The 21,265-nt window shown below is 49.1% G+C and overlaps 1 protein-coding gene and 1 long non-coding RNA gene across 5 annotated transcripts in view; one reads left to right on the top strand and one right to left on the bottom strand.

The window, feature by feature from the left end:
* Positions 1-302: 302 nt before the first annotated feature.
* LOC118355412 (uncharacterized) lies at positions 303-2,537 on the bottom strand. Its single transcript, XR_004817782.2, has 3 exons — positions 2,258-2,537; positions 1,385-1,610; positions 303-933 (listed from the first exon to the last, which is right to left on the bottom strand). It is a non-coding gene; the product is annotated as an uncharacterized LOC118355412 (long non-coding RNA).
* A 160-nt stretch (positions 2,538-2,697) lies between these two features.
* Positions 2,698-21,265, top strand: part of MIDEAS (mitotic deacetylase associated SANT domain protein) — a 70,099-nt gene continuing 51,531 nt past the window's right edge. For 2 of the 4 annotated variants that reach the window (XM_025442372.3, XM_035719529.2), the window contains exon 1: positions 2,699-2,855. The gene's annotated coding sequence lies outside the window, so the exon portion shown is untranslated. Of the gene's footprint in view, positions 2,856-4,187; positions 4,489-21,265 lie in introns of those variants that run through there. The other 2 variants (XM_049113700.1, XM_025442376.3) reach the window with 2 other exon arrangements.

The following is a 21,265-nucleotide window of genomic DNA, read 5'->3' as shown; positions in this document are numbered from 1 at the left end:
TGATCCTGCCAAGGCCTCAGAATCAGGATTGATGGCTCCGAGGAAGAGGGAGAGGACACCTGAACAGATGTCAATTCTTGTAAAGAAACAAAAACATTTGCATGTACTATCAGGTTGGTGACACCCAGCGCAGGGGCTGCCTGGGCCTCACCAGCAGCCCACACCCTCTGAGCTAATTTAAATTTAAGGATGACCCCTGCTCTGCAAAAAGGGTGAGGGCTAGGCCTTTGTTCTTAGGACTCACGTGTTACCCTTAGATCTGGTCCAGGCCCCTGACTCTTCCTCTGTGTTCTGCTTTCCAGGTAAGGGACCAGGAGGCTGTGTGGGGTTGTCTTTGGGCCCACATTGACTTCTCTTTTGGCTTGAGCATTAGTTACCTACAGCTCTGCAACAAATTACTATAAAACACAGCAGTTTAAAGCAACAAACATTTATTACTTTGCAGTTCCTATGGATCAGGAGTCTAGGCAGCTTAGTTGGATGCTTTTGCCTCAAGGGCTTTCCTGAGGCAGCTGTTGGCTGCTGTTGAAGGTCTCACCTGAAGGCTCGATTAGCATAGGGGGAGGGGAGTATCCCCAGCTAACTCTCAGTGGTTGTTGGCTGACCTCAGTCCCTCTCCACAGGGCTGCCGTACGACAAGGCAGCTGGCTTCCACACAGTGAGTGATCCAGGAGAGAGTGAGAGAGAAAAGAGAGCACTCAAGATGGAAGCCACTTTTTTTTTTTTTTATAATCAAATCTCAGCAGAGACATCACATGATTTCTGTCATATATTATTTGTTGGAATGGAGTCAGTTAGTCCAGTCTTCAGCCAAGAAGAGGGGATTAAACAAGGGTGTGAATGGGGGGTGGGGGGTGGGATCATCAGCAGGGGACTGTCTTTGAGATCACCTACCACAGCTTCCACACTGTGGTGCTCCAGCAAACAGCCACTCTGTACAGAGAAAAAGCAATGCATGTGTGTGCATATATGAGTGTCAGGCCTTCACACATTTACACCATCTGCTAATTATTCCTGGGCATGCAGAAAGCCTGAATATTCATGAAATTGTGACTGAGAATTCAGAATCACAATCCTGAACAAAGAAATATTCTGCTCTTGTCCTAGCAAATACAGAGCATCACATGATTGTTTTTAGAAGTCAGGGTGACCCAGTCTCTCTACTCCCCTTGATTATATCATTGCATGCTATAAGCAGAATGCACGAAGGAACTAGTTCTATCTGTCCCAAAACTGAAGTGGGCAATCCCTCCACTCCCACCCCCACAATAGTGTGATGCAATACAAATTTCAGAAAATTATAATTATTAAGAGTCTTATAATGTATGTATATTTCTCAAAGCAACATTTTCCTTAGGTGGCACATTTTGCATTTATAACGTACCATTAATAATGTCTGGGTAGAAGTCAAAACTAGCACATAAGGGCTGCAGTGTGGGGGATTTCACGTTGCTAGGAGAGCTTCATCTGCATACTCCCAATCTTTGGGCGAGTCTGCATTTGTGGCTTCCCATTAGGTATTAACGCAAACCTGGGGATCATTTCCCAGATGCCACTTTTCATCAGTTTCACATACGTCTTTCTGGACAAAGCCTTCACTCTACGGTTCCCTGTGTTTTTGTAAAAAGACGAAGCATCAGAACGGGAGGTTCTGTGATCCAGCCAGCGTGCTAGTAGAAGCAGTATTTGGGGAAAAAGGGAAAATTGTTAAGCCCTAACTGATGCTTTTGAACCACCTTTAAAAAGCTCCCTGTTTTCCACAACAAGCTACAATGAAGCTAATGTTCCTGTTATGAAAGCCCTCCACTGCAGTTTCAAATGTCTGCTTTTTTTTTTTTTAACCACAGCAAAGGCTAACCTCGTTTTTCTCTCCAGCTTTATCAGAGAGGATTCTCCCGTAAAGACTGCTGTTTCACTCCTCTGTTGCTATTTATCAGAAACCAAAAAAAAGGTAGCTTTTTGTTGCAGTTTTGAATACGGTGAGTGAATTTAATTTGGGCAACGATAAATTTCAAAATTACTATTGCCTGAAGCTCGTCTTCTCAGGACTCCACCCTACCCTGTAAGTCACTTTGGGCCCGTGATGAAACACGGAATGCATCAGGCCCCAAAAAGATCTTCCGAGAGAGTTGAGGGTAAAGGAAGGGGTGGAAGTCGCCGGGAGGGTTAGAACAGAAACGATCCTGCAGCCCCCACCTTGGACGCTGAAATACACCCCCCCGAAGTGTGATAAATGGTAAACGTCCTGCGCACTTACAACGAGTGGAGATGACGGAGGACACGCGTGCAGACCTTTGCAGGGAACGTGGGGAGAGGGAACCCGTGTCTTAAGGCCCAGCTAGGCTTTATTTGGCCAAGTACAGGGCACTTCGCTTTCTGACATGACCTTCAACGCGAAACTGGAAAACTTTCTCTTCCTCCACCCCCACCTTTTTGTCTGTGGGGTGGGGGTGTTTCCCCCTGGAACCCCAGCTCGCGGGGGGGGGCGGCTGAACCCCAACCTTGAGAATACAGGTTCGGTCGCATTTCTCCCGCGCCGTAAGGACCCCGCAGGGTGCAGGCTCGGTGGGCGCCCCCCGCGGCCCCCCGCGGCCCCCCGCAGCCCCGCGCGCGCCGAGCCGGAGTCGGCGCCGGGCCCCCCCGGGGCGCGCAGAGCCGGGGCGCGGGCGGGCCGCTGCAGGGCCCGGCGCGCCACCGCGCGAGCTGCTGGGTCACACGCCGGGCCGCGCCGCCCGCTCCGCGAGGAAGTGACGACTGCGCCGTCCCGAGAGCAACAAAGTTTGAGTCTGCGGGCCGCGCTCGCCTGCGCCCCGCACCCCGCGCCCCTCCCGGCGGCCCCGGGATCCAACGCGCAGGTGAGCCGCGGGCTGGGCGCCCCCTCTGCCGCGGAGGCGCGGGCGTGGGGGCTCGGAAACGCGGGGGCCCGCGGCCTGGACCCGCGGGCGGGGTCGTGGGGGGCCGGGTTGGGCCAGCCGCGCGGGGCGCGGGGCGCGGGGGCGCGGGCGGCCTTGCACGGCGGAGGGGGGCGCTCGGCGGCCGAGCCCGGCACCCCAGGCTGCGCCCCTGCTGCCGCCGGCTTGCCGCGGGGCTTAAGAGAGCCGGCGCTGCAGCCGGGCCTCTCCAGGCGCCGTTTGCGAGAGGAGGGGTGCAGGGGGGGCGCCCGCGGCCTGCGTGGGGGCCGCTGCTCCGCCCCGCGTCCCGCAGTCCCACAGGCTGGGCGCAGCCGCCCCCCCAGCCCTGCCCGGTGCTTCCCGGGGAAACGCGCTCTTCCTCTTCGCAGCCCTCGGTGAGGTTGCAGGAAGGAAGTTAAGGGAACTTTCCCCCCACTTTTCTTCGCTCGGCCCTCCAGTGACGAAGAGCAGAGCAACTCGGACGTTTGGGAAAACAACCCCACGCATTTCTCAGAAGCGACACCAGAATTGCCCCCCAAGCCCCCTTTCGACAAATCCCTCCCGACTTCCCCACCCTTCTTCCTCCCACACCAAGTCCCGAACCCGACAGTAATCCCTAAGGCCTAACACTTTGCAATTTAGCCATAAAAACTGTCAGCACACCCACGTACATATGTGAGTGTTTTCTATATAAAACCCCAAAACCCGCTTCCAGTGCACTCTGTGGCATCTCGCTCTCTTCTGTTTTCTAAAACTGCTAGGGGCTGCAGGATTGTGCTTGTGAACTTTGCTGGTGGTTCCCGCCGCCCTCGGGAGCCTCGTGGCGCAGGGCTTTTTAAAGACCAGCTGAGAAGTTTATGACATCCCTGCAGAGTAACTCGGGGCTGGCAGGCCGGGCGGGGGGCGCCGGGGCTCCCTGGCTGGGAGGCTGCGAGGGTAGCAGCCGCGGGCCGTGCAGCTGCGGGACGCGGCCGTGTGTCCTGGAATGTACATCGGTGCGTGGAGACGCACGACGTGGGACGTCTAGGGGTTGCATGGTGCAGTTCCTAGCAGCAGCTTCCTGCCGGCCTGTAATTACAGCGTGATTGCACAGTCAGGCATTGTTGGCGTGGATGTTTATACACAGGCTATTGTGCAAGACCATGGTGGCTGCGAACAAAACGCAGATTTGCATTGCAAATGCCCAGGACAGATCTGGGCTTGAGCTGCGAGTCACCAAGTTCTTTCTGGCCTTTCACCTTAGCTAGGTGATTTATTTCCTTGCCTCTCCCTTAACCTCGGACAACTTGCCAAACGCCAGAGAAGGGAGGTAGACTCAGGAGGCCAGGATCCCTCCACTCCCACCCTAGGCAACCTGAAAACTATCCCAGGAACCGTACCCTTATTTGTGTCTGTAGAAAAATGTGGGATGACGTCAGCAGGAAAAGGAGATGGGCGATGGCTATCAACCTCCCTAAACGGGAAAGCAGTTTGAATTAACAAAATTGCACGGTGGCTGGAGTGGGGCCTGGTTGCAAAGAGGACACGTCAGATGTGTGTGACTGAGCTGGCGAGCTAGACTTTGAGCCTTGAAGTGTCAGCTGCAGAAACTTAGGAGGTAGGTTCTAATTCCTTTATTGTGTTCTGGGCAAAGGGAAAAGTGCTGGGGCTTTGAGACTGTGTGTCTGTGATGGTGTCTGGGGTGGACAAAGTGGGGGTGGGGGTGGGGAGTTACCTCCAGAGGAGTGACTCAAGTCCATTTGCCCCAGAAGAGCCTGAGGCCCTATTTTCTGAGCTAGGCCTGCTGCACAGAGAAGGGTGGGGGTCCTCATACCTACTGAGCTTCTGTGGGGTAGGAAGGGAGCCAAACCTGCAAGTGTGGAAAGAAGGCAAGCAGGTTCTCCTTAAGGGCCTCAGATGTGACTAGCTATCGTTGAAAGATTTAAAACATAAAAAGCATGTACAGGATACAGGCAGGGCAGTTCTGCTCTCACCCCATATCTCAACCCACTCCCTCCCAGAGACAGTGGCTGAGGGGGAAGACTCTCACCAGACAGCACTCAGCACCCCCCATGGGGGCGCTGTGTGGCTCTGTGGCACCAGCCCACCCCAGTCCTTGGACAGCCACTCTGCTCAGAGTGGCAGGAACGGATGGGCCTGGCACCCTGGAGCTTCCCCACACCTGGCCTTCTCTCCAACCAAGTGACTGAGTTTCACCTGGAGGAAAAATGCTGTTTTGCCGCCTCGTGCCAACTGTGTGTTGTGGGCATGGTGACAATTTGTCAAACCAAAACGTGAGGGCAGAGTCCCTGGCAGACACCTGTGTGCTTCCAGAGAGACTCAAGGAAAAGCATGTGAAATCAGCACATTTCTAGAAAGTCTGGGATGTACAGGCACAGTTACTACAAGGGAATGAAGTTTAGAGCAAAAAAAAGCACCACTATTGTAGGAGTTCCCGAGCTGTACAGCCTCCTGCTCTGCGTCCATTTGGGCTTTTCCTGAACTTGAGTGTCAGGGTTCTGGTTAGCTGCATTGCCTGACCTGGTTGCTTTGGTAAGGACATACTGGTGGCCAGAGCTAGCCTCCAGGGGCAGAGGGGGTGAGTATTTCCTTATGACCTTAAGGAAGAGACAGTTCTGAGTCGCAGTACTTTGTGTTAATTTAGAACCTGCAGCGACTCAAGGTGCAGACAGGCCCTCCAGGAGTGTGAGCAGGAGAGAGGAGGAGAGGGACCCCTTGCAAAGGCCAGAGAAAGAAGGAAGGACATTTCCTGGAGCTGTGGCCCCACCAGGATCATTGCCTGTCTACATCTTCAGTGTAGCCTGGCTCATTTCTGTGCCTAACTCGGGCCCTTCTCTTGGCTTGCCCTGTTATTGCCTCTGCCTTCATAGAGCTTGCCCTGTGGCTGTACGCACGGCTCGGGGCAACACAGGAAGCTGAATCCTGACTTCCTCTCCCACCTTACGTAAATGCTGATTTATGGCTCCATGTTGCTGCTGAGTTCGTGGCCCCTGAGCAGCCCTGCTGCCTTGCCATGCACAATTAGGAACAATATTGGAAAAGCGCGGAATCAGAACCCAACAGATTTTTTAAAATCACTTTGTTTTAAGAGGAGAAACTCAAAAAAAAAAAAAAAAAAAAAAGAGGAGAAACTCTTGGAGGTAACTGGCAAGCTCAGCAACTTGGTCGAAAACCCCCAAGTGCCCCCTGAGAGAGGCAAAGGAAAAGGTCCCCTGCACGAAGGTGGTCTCTGAGGGAAGGCCTTTTACGCTCTCCAGGCCTGATGTTTATATTTCTGTTCATCCGCCTCCTCCCAGCTGCCTCACTCTCTACACCACAATCCGGTGTTTTGACACCACAGCTAACCTCCAAAAAAGGAGGCAGAACACCCCCAGCTGCAAGAGGGCATGCCAGACTCTGAAGAAAGTGCTACAGTTTTCCAGATGCCTCGCAGTTCTGTCTCCTTCTTTAAAATGTTTCCTTCTTTAAAATGTTCTCCCCTTCATTTCTCACTGAAGCATCTCTTTGTGAGACCCTTAAACCATTTTTTTTTGCCTCCTCTACATGACACAGAGCCTTGCTTTACGACTTTCCGTATCAAGTGCTACTTGAAATATACACAAGGCTTTGCATAAGCCTGGGATAAAGAGCTCTCTGTAATGTCACTTAAAATGCCTGGTGGCAAGGGTCACCCTCTTGCCCAGCCACGTTCAATGGCTCCCCACTGTCTGCACCGTGAGATCAAACTTCTAGGCTGGCAGTCAGGGCCTTCCATGCAGGGGTCTGGCCCTTGTGGCTCTCCTGCCCTAACCCTCTGCTCTGACCCAGTGACCCACTCTATGTGTTTGTCCAAACGGCTGGTGGCAAGCATTCCTACCTCTCATGCTTCCCCGGAAGCCTGGAATGCCTTTTTCTTCTGTTCTCCTTGGCTCAGTCTTGCTTTCCCTCCAGCCCAGTTCGTGTTCCCCTGTCCCATCCTGTGTTAACATTCACTGGGGCCCTGTACTGAAGAAAACATGAAAACTCGGTCTAAAGGATTTTTAACATTTTCTTTGGGCTTCAATCATACACTTCTTTCAGCTTTTTAAAAATATTAATTAATTAATTAATTAATTAAATTGATTAGAGAGACAGAGTGTGTGTATGAGCATGGGTGGGAGGAGAGGAAGAGGGACAAACAGACTCCATGCTGAGCATGGAGCCTGATGCCGTGCTCAATCTCAGGACCCTGAGATTGTGACCTGAGCCGAAATCAAAAGTCGGATGCTCAACCGACTGAGCCACCCAGGCACCCCACCTTCATTCAGCTTTTTTTTTTTTTTTAAAGATTTTATTTATTTTTTCATGAGAGACACAGAGAGAGAGAGAGAGAGGCAGAGACACAGGCAGAGGGAGAAGCAGGCTCCATGCAGGGAGCCCGACGTGGGACTCGATCCCAGGACTCCAGGATCACACCCTGGGCTGAAGGCAGGCGCTAAATCGCTGAGCAACCCAGGGATCCCCTTCATTCAGCTTCTTAAATATTCTTTGGTTGGGCTACTTTTCAACTAAACTAGAAATCCCTGTTTTCTTTCTTTTTTTATTTTATTTTATTTTATTTTATTTTATTTTTTTTAAAGATCACCACACTTTATTTTATTTTTTTTATTTATGACAGTCACAGAGAGAGAGAGAGAGAGGCAGAGACACAGGCAGAGGGAGAAGCAGGCTCCATGCACCGGGAGCCCGATGTGGGATTCGATCCCGGGTCTCCAGGATCGCGCCCTGGGCCAAAGGCAGGCGCCAAACCGCTGCGCCACCCAGGGATCCCCCCTGTTTTCTTTCTTTTTAAATATTTATTCATAAGAAACACAGAGAGAGGCAGAGACACAGGCAAAGGGAGAAGAAGGCTCCATGCAGGGAGCCCGATGTGGGACTCACTCTAGGATCACACCCTGGGCCGAAGGAAGGTACTTAACCGCTGAGCCACCCTGGTGTCCTGAAATCCGTTTTCAATGTATTTCTATCTCCATGCCTGGTACCCTACTCATAGCAAGTCCCAGTAACAGTTTGGTAGTGGTGATGATGATGACGATAATGACGACGACAATAATGATACATATGGCAATAGCTGTCCAATACTGTCTGCTTGTGTATGAACACATGCAGCCATGCCAAGCACCAAGGACCAGGGCTCTTGGTCTGTATTCTGAACAGTTACCCAGCGCTGACCCCTCCTGCCTATTAGCCTCTTTGGCGCCTCCTGGCTTTGCACTTCATTGTTCTGTTCCATTTCCAGCACCTCTTCCCCATGGGCGCCAGATGGTATCTGTCCAGCTTCCACACTGGCTCCTCCTTGTCCTAACTTGAGCCCAATTGACCTGCCCTACAATGTTCTATGCCTGAGCACCAGCTCTCTGGGGAGATCCTTCGTCATCTGGGTTGGCCTGTCCTTCCAAGGGAACCAGGTTGGTAGATCGAGTTAGGGCCAACTCTCAGGCAAGACTTTGGAGGAAGACAAAGAGGTGCTTCCTGGTTAGTTGTAGGTTTGTTTTGCCCAAAGAGGCATTGAACCTACAAAACTAGGCTACACTATAAAACTGAGTCTCTGGGAGATCCTGGCTAAACCCTAACATTGGCCTTGACTGGGAGGATTCTGACTCCACCAGTTCTCATGCAGTTAGTCTCAACTTTGCCATATAAGCTAGATTCTTTCTTTTTGAATTGAGATATAATTCACATACCATAAAATGTACCCTATAAGAGAGATTCCTTAAAAATTTCATTTTACTCATTTATTTTTTAAGATTTTATTTTCAAAAAAAAAAAAAAGATTTTATTTTCAACTAATCTCTATACCCAACATGGGGCTTGAACTCACAACCTTGAGATCAAGAGTCACATGCTCCACCAAGTGAGCCAGCTAGGTGCCCCCCGCCATTTTGTTTTATTTAAAAATAAAATCTGGTAGATTATTCCCCTCCATTTTCTATTTAAGGTAATATATAAATAAGGTCGAAGATTCAAGAGAGATAAGTTTTATGGTATAAAGTAAGTCTTAAAAGTCACTTCATTAGGCAGCAGGTTACTATACATATTATGCCCACATATACAAATACAGTAGAATTAGAAAAATATATTTTATTTTATTAAGATTTTTAAAAAATATTTTATTTATTTATTCACCAGAGAGAGAGCGCGCACAAGCAGGGGGAATGGGAGAGGGAGAAGCAGGCTCAGGGAGCCTGATGCCCAGCTCAGTCTCAGGACCCAGATATCATGACCTGAGCCAAAGGCAGACACTTAACCTACAGAGCCACCCAGGTGCCCATTCTTTTAAAAGATTATATTTATTTATTTGATATATATGGAGAGAATGAGAAGGGAGGATAGGCAGAGGCAGAGAGAGAGAGAGAGAGAAGCAGACTTCCTGCTGAGTAGGGAGCCAGACTCAGGGTTCACTTGAGCAGAAGGCAGATATTTAACTGACTGAGCAACCCAGACACCCTTAAATATCTTTTTTTTTTAATTTTAAAATTTTTTTATGCCCTTAAATATCTATTTTAACCTTGAGAGAAGGAAGATCTTCTTAAGAAAGATACAAAGCATGGGGCACCTGGGTGGCTTAGTGGTTGAGCGTCTGCCTTCTGCTCAGGTCATGATCCCAGGGTCCTGGGATCGAGGGATCCGCATCAGGCTCCCTGTAGGGAGCCTGCTTCTCCCTCTGCCTAGGTATCTGCCTCTCTCTCTCTCTGTGTGTCCTTCATGAATAAATAAGGAAAAATCTTAAGGAAAAAAAAAGGAAGAAAATATTGATAAATTTGATAACATTAAACTTTGAAAAAATTAATTTCCCATTCTCTAATATTTCCCATTTCTTCAATTCTTCAGTGTCCCTTTCTTAGGCAATTCTGATTTGTCATTTTTCAGCCATGCTTCCAGAGGTAGCCTCTGCAGATTGAAGAAAATCTGAAGATAAATACATATTGTGGCATACTATACACAAGGTTCTGCATTCTGTGTTTTTCACTTTACGTATCTTGATGATTATTCTATAGCAATGCATGTAGAGCTGCCTCATTTTTTCCAGTGGCTAGATTGTATTCTCCTGTATGCACATGCCATCATTTATGTAACTAGTCTCCTACAGAAGAGCATTTGGGCTGCTCCCTGTCTTTCTTCACTACACACAGTGTTGCAGTTAATATGTTGAATGGGCTTTGAATTGAAAATTCTTGGGATCCCTGGGTGGTGCAGCGGTTTAGCGCCTGCCTTTGGCCCAGGGCGCGATCCTGGAGACCCGGGATCGAATCCCACGTTGGGCTCCCGGTGCATGGAGCCTGCTTCTCCCTCTGCCTATGTCTCTGCCTCTCTCTCTCTCTCTCTCTCTCTGTGACTATCATAAATAAATAAAAATTAAAAAAAAGAAAATTCTTGAAGAGGATTGCCTGGGTGGCTCAGTTGGCTAAACGTCTGCCTTTGGCTCCAGTCATGATCCCAGAGTCCTGGCATCAAGCTGGGCATCAGACTCCCTGCTCAGGGGGGGGAGGGTGCTTCTCCCTCTCCATCTGCCTTTCCTTCCTCATTCTCTCTCTTTCTTTTTTCTTTTTCCTTTTTTGTTTTTTAAGATTTTATTTATTTATTCATGAGAGACACAGAGAGAAGCAGAGACACAGGCAGAGGGAGAAACAGGCTTCATGCAGGGAGCCTGACGTGGGGACCCGATCCCAGGTCTCCAGGATCATGCTCTGGGCTGAAGGCGGCGCTAAACCACTGAGCCACCGGGGCTGTCCATCTCTCTTTTTCGAATAAATAAATAATCTAAAAATATTCTTGAAGAGCGTACATGAGTGAAACTGAGATTTACATAGAAAACTATTTCTGAAAAGTTATGCATAAACTGCACTTAATAAGCCAATAATTTCTAGAATCTGTGGTTTCATTAAGTAATCAACCTTTATTTATTTTAAGATTTGATTTTTAAGTAATCTCTATACCCAACATGGGGCTTGAATCCACGACCCCGAGATCAAGTTACATGCTCCACTGACTGAGCCAGCCAGGCACCCCTAAACAATCGACTTTTAGAGTTGACTAGAACACAGGGAAAGAGGTTATATATATTTTTTAAGATTTTAATTATTTTTAATGAGTGACACAGAGAGAGGCAGAGGGAGAAGCAGGCTCCCTACCGGGAACCCAATGTGGGACTCGAAACTGGGACTCCAGGATCACGACCTGAGCCAAAGGCAGATGTTCAACCACTGAGCCACCTAGATGCCCCCACTACACAAAGACTTAAAAAGAAGAAACTCACAAACAACCACAAACAAGAGGGGGGGGGGTAGGGGGAGGTCTTTAACAAGAGACTAGGATGCCTTTTTAATAGCCTTTTTACCAATATATTATCTCATTACAGTCTTAATTGATCTTAATTGCTATCAACCTGTTGAGTCCCTAAAAACTCCTAGCCAGGAGTTGGCCAATAAGATTACTTTGTATTTTCTAAGCACAGAACGTGAGTTGGGCAACACTGAGGAAATGAAGGAATCCTCTCACTTCCTAAGATCCCAGTCGTCCCATGAGTGACCCAGGAGAAGGCCCAGGAACATACTTTCCTCTGCCCTAAGGCACTAGCCCTCTGTCCACTCTCCTCTGTCCCCATCCGGTCTCCCTATCAGAGGCTGTTATAAGCGGCTTGCCAGGGATCTTCCACATGAGTCTGTGTCCACTTCTGTGGCTTCCCAAGAGTACGTGTTCTGTGAAAACTCAGGAGCCAAGAGCCACTCCTCAACCCCACTTCTACTTGCACTAGATGTGGTGAAAAGCTCAGAATTTGCTCTACCATTTCTTTAGGGAGGCTGTGCTGAACCCCAGCCTGGCATTTAGGATGTGGCTTGCCCAGTTACAGAGAAAGAAAGCTGGCCAGAGCAGCAGTGGTAACCCTGCCCAGCATGGTTTACAGGGTGCTTTCTCCCACGTTCTTGATTCTTTCACTCACTCATGCAACATGCATTTATTGAATCCCTGTTGTGTGCTCTGTGCTAGGTACTGGGGGTACAAAGACAAAGAAGATTCGGCTATGCCCCCCAAGGTACTCACGGTCTGTGAGGGAGACAGACATGTGTAAAAGTCCAGGACAAGGGATCCCTGGGTGGCTCAGCAGTTTGGCGCCTGCCTTTGGCCTAGGGCATGATTCTGGAGTCCCGGGATTGAGTCCTGCGTTGGGCTCCCTGCATGGAGCCTGCTTCTCCCTCTGCCTGTGTCTCTGCCTCTCTCTCTCTCTCTGTATCTCTCATGAATAAATAAATAAAATCTTTAAAAATAAAAAAAAAGTCCAGGACAGTTAGTGGCATGGATGTCAGTGTGAATGTGTTCAGGGGTCTGCTGAGGGGCTTGTCACTTCTGCTAGGCCAGAGGAGAGACAGGAGTGTTAAGAAAGGTCCAGGGTGGTCCCAGTGCCTTGCATGGTGCCTGTGCTTGGTGAATGGTGTAGGGTGGATGAATGAAGGAATGAAAGGCTTCCTGGAGGACCTGATTTTTGAGTGGAGTTCTAACAAATAAGTAGGTGTCCATCAGGTGGCAAAGAATCAGGGCATTCTCAATGTGGGAAACAGCTGAGGCAAGTGAAGTGGAGGTGTGACACAACATGGTCTGCTCTGGAAACTGCAAACAGCGGGGTATGATGGGGCACTGGTGAGAGAGAGCTGAGAGGGGCAGGCCAGGGCCAGGTGTGGGCTGAGAGGTTTGGACCTCACTGTGGGAACAGTGGGAGCCACAGAGGACTCTGTGTGTGTGTGTGTGTGTGTGTGTGTGTGTGTGCGTGTATTTGAGAGAGAGAGATAGAAAGAGGGAGAGAGATTGATTTTCTTCTTTAAAAAAAAAAAGATTTTATTTATTTATTAATGAGAGACACAGAGAGAGAGGCAGAGACACAGGCAGAGGGAGAATTAGGCTCCATGCAGGGAGCCCGATGTGGGACTCGATTCCAGAACTCCAGGATCACTCCCTGAGCTGAAGGCAGACAGTCAACCACTGAGCTACCCAAGCGTCCCTGATTTTCTTTTTTTTTTTTTTAATTTTTTTTATTTTTATTTATTTATTTATTTATTTTAATTTTTATTTATTTATGATAGTCACAGAGAGAGAGAGAGAGAGAGAGGCAGAGACACAGGCAGAGGGAGAAGCAGGCTCCATGCACCGGGAGCCCGACGTGGGACTCGATCCCGGGTCTCCAGGATCGCGCCCTGGGCCAAAGGCAGGCGCTAAACCACTGCGCCACCCAGGGATCCCTAATTTTTATTTATTTGTGATAGTCATAGAGAGAGAGAGAGAGAGAGAGAATGAGGCAGAGACACAGGCAGAGGGAGAAGCAGGCTCCATGCACCGGGAGCCCGACGTGGGATTCGATCCCTGGTCTCCAGGATCGGGCCCTGGGCCAAAGGCAGGCGCCAAACCTGCTGCGCCACCCAGGGATCCCCTGATTTTCTTTTTGAAAGATCATTCAGCTGTGATATGAAGGATTGACTAGAGATAGGGGAAGATGGGCAGCAAAGAGACCAGTGAGGAAGGAGATCGTTGCGGTCACTGAGGCAAAACAGAAGAGGAGTGTGAGCCAGAGCAGTAGGGGAGGGAGGAACTGTATTAGGAAGGCATTAAGGGTGTTGGGTTGACAGGCCTTGAGGACCAACCAAATGTATAGAGCAAGGGAGAAGTCAGAGTATTTGCTCAGGTTTCTATTTAAGACACATAGGAAGAAGAACAGATTTTAGGGGAGAGACTGAGTCTAATTTCAGACATGTTGAGTTGGAAGTATCCATTGGGACATCCGAGAGAGGTGTCTAGCGGCTAGTTGTACATATGGGTCCAGGCAGGAGATCCCCAAGATATGGGGGGTTGCCCTTCTGTGATTCCCTCACTAAGTCATCTCAAATAAACAGCATTTAAGTAAAAATGATTACTTACTGGGGCACCTGGGTGGCAGTTAAGCGACAACTCTTGATTTCAGTGCAGGTCAGTCTCAGGGTCTTGGGATGCTACCCCGAGTCCGGCTCCACACTCAGTGGGGAATCTGCTTCTCTCCTCCCTCTCCCTCTGTCCTATCCCCAACATGCTCTCTCTCTCTTAATCTTAAATAAATAAATGTTTAAAAACAATAGTTACCTACTGTCCAGCTGCAGCTTCAAGACCAGTTCCAAACAAACTCAATTACCTCCCTTTAGCCCCTCTGCCTCTCAGACATTCTGGAACAGATATTTGGGGATCCCCATAGAAGGTAGTTGAAGATAGGGAAGGCGATGGCATCACCCATGAGGAGAATATAGTAGAAGGTGAGGAGGGCACCATGTAAGAGGTGCAGCATGAAGGAATCAGCAGTAAATACTTGGAAGGAAGGAATGGCAAGGAAAAAACCCCAGGAGAACGTGGCATCATAGAAGCTGAAGGATGAGGAGGTCTTGCATTTTATGAAAACAGGGACTGTGATTTTGTGCACCTAGTACAGCATATGGCACATGGAAGGTTCTCCATAAGTATTTATTAAATTGAATTGAAATTGATCAGGTGTTGATCACTGGGGACGTCAAGAAAGGACTACAAAGGACGATCAAGCTAGGAATTACGGGGCTATTAGGACTGTGCCACCGGGGCTTCTCATTTGTTTTCACCTCTCTGTGAAATAGGTCGTACGGGTAGCACCTGTCCCAGGGTTAAAGTGGCACGGGCAAGTTCTAGAAGCCAGGTTTCCTGTCTCCAAGGCCATCCTTTCCTGAGTTGGTAGAGAAATAGGGAAGAGTCCAAGGGAGTGGCATTGCCTTTAATTTCTGATATTAGTGCCCCAAACCAGTAGAACCAGAGACAGAGAGGTTGTTATATTCAGCATTTATGGCATTTGTCCATATTTGTGGTTATTAGGTGGCTGCAATCCTCTCAGACGTGGGTATTTAAGTTAGACTCTTTTCACAGACGAAGAGATAGAAGCTTGAGCGTAGATGTTATCTTGGGGGGGCCGGAGTAACCATTGTGAGGGTAAAAGGACATGGTGGGGTAGTCCGCGTGTTAGGACTCTGGCTGAATTAAGGAGAAAAGGAATGCGTTGGGAGAGCACATGGTGGCTTACTGAAAGCCTGACTAGCAAGGGCCCAGATGTACTCAGGCCCGCGGGAAGTTGGGAGGCTGGAACCAAAGCAAAGGTGCTAATGCTGCTGGCCACACATCACTGCCGCCAGCCGACCGGGATGCCACTCCCCGCTCCAGAGTGAGTTCTGAACTCTCCCTGCTCTTTTGTGCCACTCACTCCAGCGGCGGAACCCAGGCTGAGCATCTGGTTGTCCAGCTCAAGTCACATGCCGGTGTTCTCCCTGCTGGGGGGGGGGGGGGGGGGGGGCACTAAAGAATGAGGCCCTGGAGGTTACAGCCTCCCTAGAAACAGGTGGAGCCCTGCCTCCTGCCAGGACTCACAGTGCCCGTTGCCTGAAAGTGGACATGGGAGGAGGAGACAGAGCATCCCCTTAGGCCACTGAAAATATCTACATCTTGATTGTAATCTTTTTTTGACATTTTTCTGAATCTTTCAGCCTCCAGCTAAACTTCAGGATTCTTTTTTTTTTTTTTTTAATTTTATTTATTTATTCATGAGAGACACGGAGAGAAAGAGAGGCAGAGACACAGGCAGAGGGAGAAGCAGGCTCCTTGCAGGGAGCCCGATGTGGGACTCTATCCCGGGTCCCCAGGGTCATGCCCTGGGCCTAAGGCGGCGCTTAACCGCTGAGCCACCCGGGCTGCCCTAAACTGCAGGATTCTTATATGCTCTGGAGAGCTAAGCATTTCATTAGCAATTGGATTTCTGCTCTGGAGTCTGAATGATTCCAGTGGAAAAGAGAGGTCATCCCAGCATCTGGATCCTCCCTGCACATTTGATTCCACTTGGAAAACTTTATCGCTGCCTGTGAGGACAGAGTCCAAGGCTTGGCTCTCTCCAGCTAACAGCTTGAATTCTGTTTCTCCTGTGGGGTTGGGCAAGACTCTCAGGGCCATGAGGTGTTTGGGAGGGACTACCTTGCTTTTCAGGCTGGAGGTTGGAATACTGGCTTCAGGCTTGGTTTGTGGAATGGTTGAGGTCCCTGGTGCCCCAGCTGTCCAAGGCAACAAGACTGGGCACCTCTCCAGTTCTGAAGATGTCAGCCTCATTGAGATGTTCTAGCCAGTATCCTGCCTGAGAGAGAGAGCCCAAGGAGCAGGAACTTGTCTGCCTCGGGCTGTCAGCATCTGCGATCACATTCCTGCCCAGTTTCCTCATCCACACAGTGAGAGGGGTTGCATTAGGTGAGCACTGGCTCCCTTCTTACCCTCAGATCCTCTGGTGATAACTCTTTGAACCAAGGGTACCTTGGCTGAAATCTTGATCATTCAGTTCTAGTGGCCTTAGACAAAGGATTTTGTTTCTTTTAAAAAGAAAAAGAAAAACATAGTTTTGAACGTACTGGACTCAGGCCGGGGCGACTGCCAGCATTCCGAGAGTCCTTTCCCCTGTTCCCTGAAAGTGGGAGCTGCTGCCTCCATGGAGCTGGGTGTGGTATGAGCTAGGTTCTTACAGCTTGAACTGGAGGTGATCCCAGAGGTGAGACTTGGTCACCAATGTGGAATCAGGCTGGCCTTCCAGAAGGACAAGCAGGAGTGTTCCTGGCCAGTACTCTGGTACAATTTATACTGACTTGTGCATTTGTGTCCCTATAAAATGACATTAGGTTAAAAGCAGCACTGCAAAAGGGGTGCCTGGGTGGCTCAGTTGGCTAAGCATCTGCCTTTGGCTCAGGTCATGATCCTGGAGTCCCTGAGTTGAGCCCCGCATGGGGCTGAGCAGGGAGCCTGCTTCTCCCTCTCCTTCTGCTCCTCCCCACTTGTGTTCTCTTTCTCTCTCTGCTCTCTCTCTCTCTCTCTTTCTCTTTCTCTCTCTCAAATAAAATAATTAAAAAAAAAGAAAGCAGCACTGAAATGGGAAAGAAGACTTGACAGACCTGGTTATTTTACTAAAACACAGCTTTGATCACATCCCCTGTCTTAAAAACCTTTGAGAGCTTCCCACATCCTGCAGAAAGGTAGCATTCCTCAGAATGGCACACGAGGCCCTCTTTGGAGGCCTGGGGCACCTTTCCACCCCTTCTCCTGCAACCACTCCCTCCCCAGCATAGCTGATGGTGTTCTCTCTACTGCTCAGTGCACTTTGGCTCCTCTGTGCCTTGTACATTGTTGCTTCCCATCCCCTGAATGCCCTCCCTGCCCTTTTCTTCCTGGCAGACGCCCACAGGACCTGCTTCCCTGCTGCCTTCTGGAGCTTCCACCCTAGCATCTCTGCAGTGGAACTTACCCGCTATAGGACGCTGGCCGCCCTTCCTTCACGCCTGTTGATGGAGCCAGTGCCTTGATGGCTTTGCTGTTTCTCTGAGCCTGCCAAGGTGGCCCTGGTGAGGGTAGAGAGGGGACTTAGGGACACAAAGCCTGGCATCTGGGTCTTCCTCACCCTGAAGAGGCATCTGTGATGAGAAGCTGCTTTAAAGGTGGCACCCTCCTCATTATCCTTAAAAAAGAATAAATACCAGCTTCCCAGAGGGAATTCCTTAGTTTTCATGCTTGGCACTGTCTGCCGGCTTTGAACTAGGAAGGGACTAAGAAAAATGAAACAGTAGATGGTGAAAGGAGAGACTGAGACTCCTGAAAATGAAAGCCTTATTTAACCTGGTGACAGGACGGGCTGTGGCTCTTCATGCTCAGGGGAAAGAGGAATGGGTCCTCCTGACAATGATTGTAGGGTTCAGTGGGGGACCCCAAAGCAGAGACTTGGGGTCTCAGTTTGTTTATGAGAGGTTTGGACTACTATGTGGTTCTTTCCTGCTCAGAAATTCCACAAGCCTGGGGTATATGGGTGGCTCAGTCAGTTAAGCATCTGCCTTCGGCTTAGGTCATGATAGCAGGGTCTTGGGATCAAGCCCCGTGTTAGGCTCCCTGCTCAGCAAGGAGTCTGCTGCTCCCTCTCCCTCTGCCACTTCCCCTGCTTGTGTGTGCTCTCTCTCTCTCTCTCTCTCTCTCAAATAAAGAAATAAAATCCTTAAAAAAAATTCCACAAGCCTGTGAACAGAATCTGGCAGATGGTGTCTTTATGGTGCATCACAGTGGAACCTGATGACTCTCCAGAGCATTCCTGGTATTGAACAGTTGTCTGGGGTCTGCATGCCACTCAGAGAGTCCTGTGGAGAAGCATCTTCCTGCCATGGCTGATCAGGTGAACTTTTTTCCTTAAAGTCACACCACCCTTAGGGCTGAGCCCACACATGCCTGGGCCTACTTGACTAGTGGTGAGTGCATGGCTTATATTGTTTGCAGAGTATGTTTCTAGAACTTAGAAGCACGTAGTATTTGTAAGATCTTTAGGAACCCATTGAAGTGTGTTTTTGTTCTTGGCTCCTGGAAGATCAGCTCAGAGGAAGCTTGGGTGGTAGGGCAGGTTTGATGTCTAAGCAAACTGGCTTGCTTTGGAAGGGACAGCCCGTGGGACTTGCCTTCGTTTCTGCCTCCATGGGACCTACTCCCTGCTCCTATTCATCCCAGTCCTCTACCTCCCTACCCACATCCCTCTTCTCCTTCTTCATCTCTCCACAGCAAATCAGTTGAGTTACCTCCAACATCCATTCAAGCATAGGATGTGTACTCCAGATGCCTCACCCAAAGTGGACTTGGGCAATGGAGATTTTAAGAGTAGATCTTGGGGGGGAGAAAAGAGTGGACCTTGAATGGTAGGAAGACTACCTTGGAAAATAGGCAATCCAGGTAACTCACATAATACATATGTGATGTGTGTGTGTGTGTGTGTGTGTGTATTTTTATTTTTGGAAAGAGAGAGCATGCTTGTGCGGGGGGGGGGGGGGGCAGAGGGAGGGGGAGAGAGAGAATCCCAAGTGGGCTCCAAGCTCAGGGAGGAGTCAATGTGGAGCTCGATGTCATGACCCCTGACACCTGAGCCAAAATCAAGAGTTGGACATTTAACTGACTGAGTCACCCAGGCACTCCTGAACAATATATTTTTAAAATGTAGAACTTGAGGGGCATCTGGGTGGCTTGGTCAATTAAGTGTCTGACTCAGCTGAGATCTTGATCTTGGGGTCATGAGTTCATGCCCCACGTTGGGCTCCATGCTGGGTGTGGAGCTTACTTAAAAAAAAAAAAAATGTAGTACTTGAAGCTATTAAAGAAGGTTAATTTCCTTTTACCTATCAGTATTACTCTTGGGAATTTATTCTAAGAAAATAATTCTAAGGAGGAAAAGAGCTATATACATAAAGATATTTATAGCAACATTGTTTAAAATACCAAGAAACTGTAAATAGCCTAAATGTTCCAAATGGCTATGTAATTCATGAGTTCATGATACCTAGACCAGTGGAATATCGTGCAATTGTTACATTAACATGAAGATGATATTAATTCATAGGAAAACATTATCAATTTGGTGAAAAGTGGTTTCTGCTTGAGTAGGCAATATTGCACATACACTTGAGTGCATAAAAACTGATTACAGTGGCCATAGTATAAATTGGCATATGGTAAATACTGGATTTAGGTGAAGTGGCCATATATGAATAGAGAATTTTGTGTGTTTGAAATTGCTTTAGAAATATATATACTTTATGTACTTATTTTAAAAAAAAAGACCTTAACGTATCAAAGACTTTGGATCTGGGTGGGAAGGCCAGAGGGAGGAACCTCCAAGCCTCCCATCTGTTACCACCAGGAAGACAAGTGCTATGTCTTATCAGCCACCTGCACTACAGGGGCTGAAGAATTCAGATTGGCCGAGTTAGTCTTTTGGTAGTGGAAGCCCTGACCTCACCAGCTGGCTAACTGTATGACTGCAGGGCTCCCAGCATGGACTGTGCCTGGTGCAAGTGACCTCCAAGTGGCCTCAGAATCCAGATGATTGCTCACACCTGGTATTCCAAGTAACCAGCCACATGAGTATATGTGGTCCTGAGGCTCAGCTCTGAGCCACCTGCTCACCTCCAGGCTGCCTGCCTGGTCCTGGGGGCCTCAGCCACAGGGGGAAGCAACCTATTTTCTCTTCTGCAGTTCCAGTAGTGAGGGTGTGCTTTGCACACTGACTTCCTGCCGCCCTGCCTAACCCAGGTAGAGCCCTAGTGAGTTAGTGTCTTGGGTGTTTGCAGTATCGTGCATATTTATTATAGTATCAAAACTTTGAGTTGCCCTTTATTGCTAGCCTTGGAATTTATCCATCTACCTCTGGCTTAGCAGTCAGGGCCTTCTGAACTTACATTTTGCCATGAGCTCTGCTGGGACTTGCAACTGTAGATGTGGCCTTGTGGCTGAGCAGTTGACCCTCTTCTGACCACTTTCTTATATCTCTGGCATCTCAGAACCTTGGGACTCCTGGTGAATAGTCTTCTCACCGTCCACTCCCCTTTGGTCTTGCCTCCCCACATGTGTGTAGCCTTTTCTTCTTAGTTGGGAACTTTCTTGACGTGGGGTATCTGTGTGGAGGGCTGTTGATCATCCTTTCCCTATGACCAGTGTGGTTCAGGGCAGGAAATGGAGACTCCTCCGTGTTGTTTGGAGTCCTGAGGTGGGTGGGGGCTGGAGAGCCCTGGGCAGACCTTGTGCGGGCAGGTTAGAGCCTGCTAAAACAGAAGCCACAGCAGCAGTACATGTGTGGAGAGATGTCCGGCCCTGCTGGGGCCCTGGTTATCTCAAGCACCTATCTGCTGAAGCCAAATTCCAGAACTGTCAGAGGTTTGCAGTTTCTTTGTTCTGAGATCAGACTGAAAGTGGGACCTTGTGGCTAGAAGTTTGCCAGGGTCAGGGAGCAATTGGAAAGCCCACCTGGATACTCACGAGGGGTACTGAGGCCAGTTACACATCTTCTGTGATGTGTTTGCAGGTGGGGCAGGGGAGAGATTATCCTTGTGCTTCCCTGGACTATTATGTGCATTCCTAGATGCTGCAGTCCCCTCTCCACCCCGTACAGTGACCTCCAGCCTGCTCTCAGGGGATCATTGCCAGTGGTGTACGTATGAACTACCACACGATCTAAGTAATAAGCTGTCTTCCTGAGCCCAGGACCCAGCAATAACTGCTTGTCTCAGTTCCCTAATTTAGAGACCACGTGTGTGCCCCAGGGTTGTCAGCAGCTAGATTTCTTGAAGCTTGAAACACATTTCCATAGAAACAATGCTATAAATGGTGGTTGGGTTCCTAGGCTAGCCCACAGAGAGCCCTGGTGTCACCTCTGAAGTTGCTGAAATAAGGTATTAGTAAAATTGAGAGTGAAAATGCAGCAGTGAGATCTAGCACCCAGGACGTTAGAGGTTAAATGGTGTGGGTTTATTTGTGTAACTTTGTTTCTCTAGCGA

Source organism: Canis lupus, chromosome 8, assembly GCF_003254725.2.
Source record: "Canis lupus dingo isolate Sandy chromosome 8, ASM325472v2, whole genome shotgun sequence".
NCBI classification, from domain to species: Eukaryota; Metazoa; Chordata; class Mammalia; order Carnivora; family Canidae; genus Canis; species Canis lupus.
The sequence above is the reverse complement of the archived record's forward strand: the minus strand, read 5'-3'. Positions and strand labels throughout refer to the sequence as shown.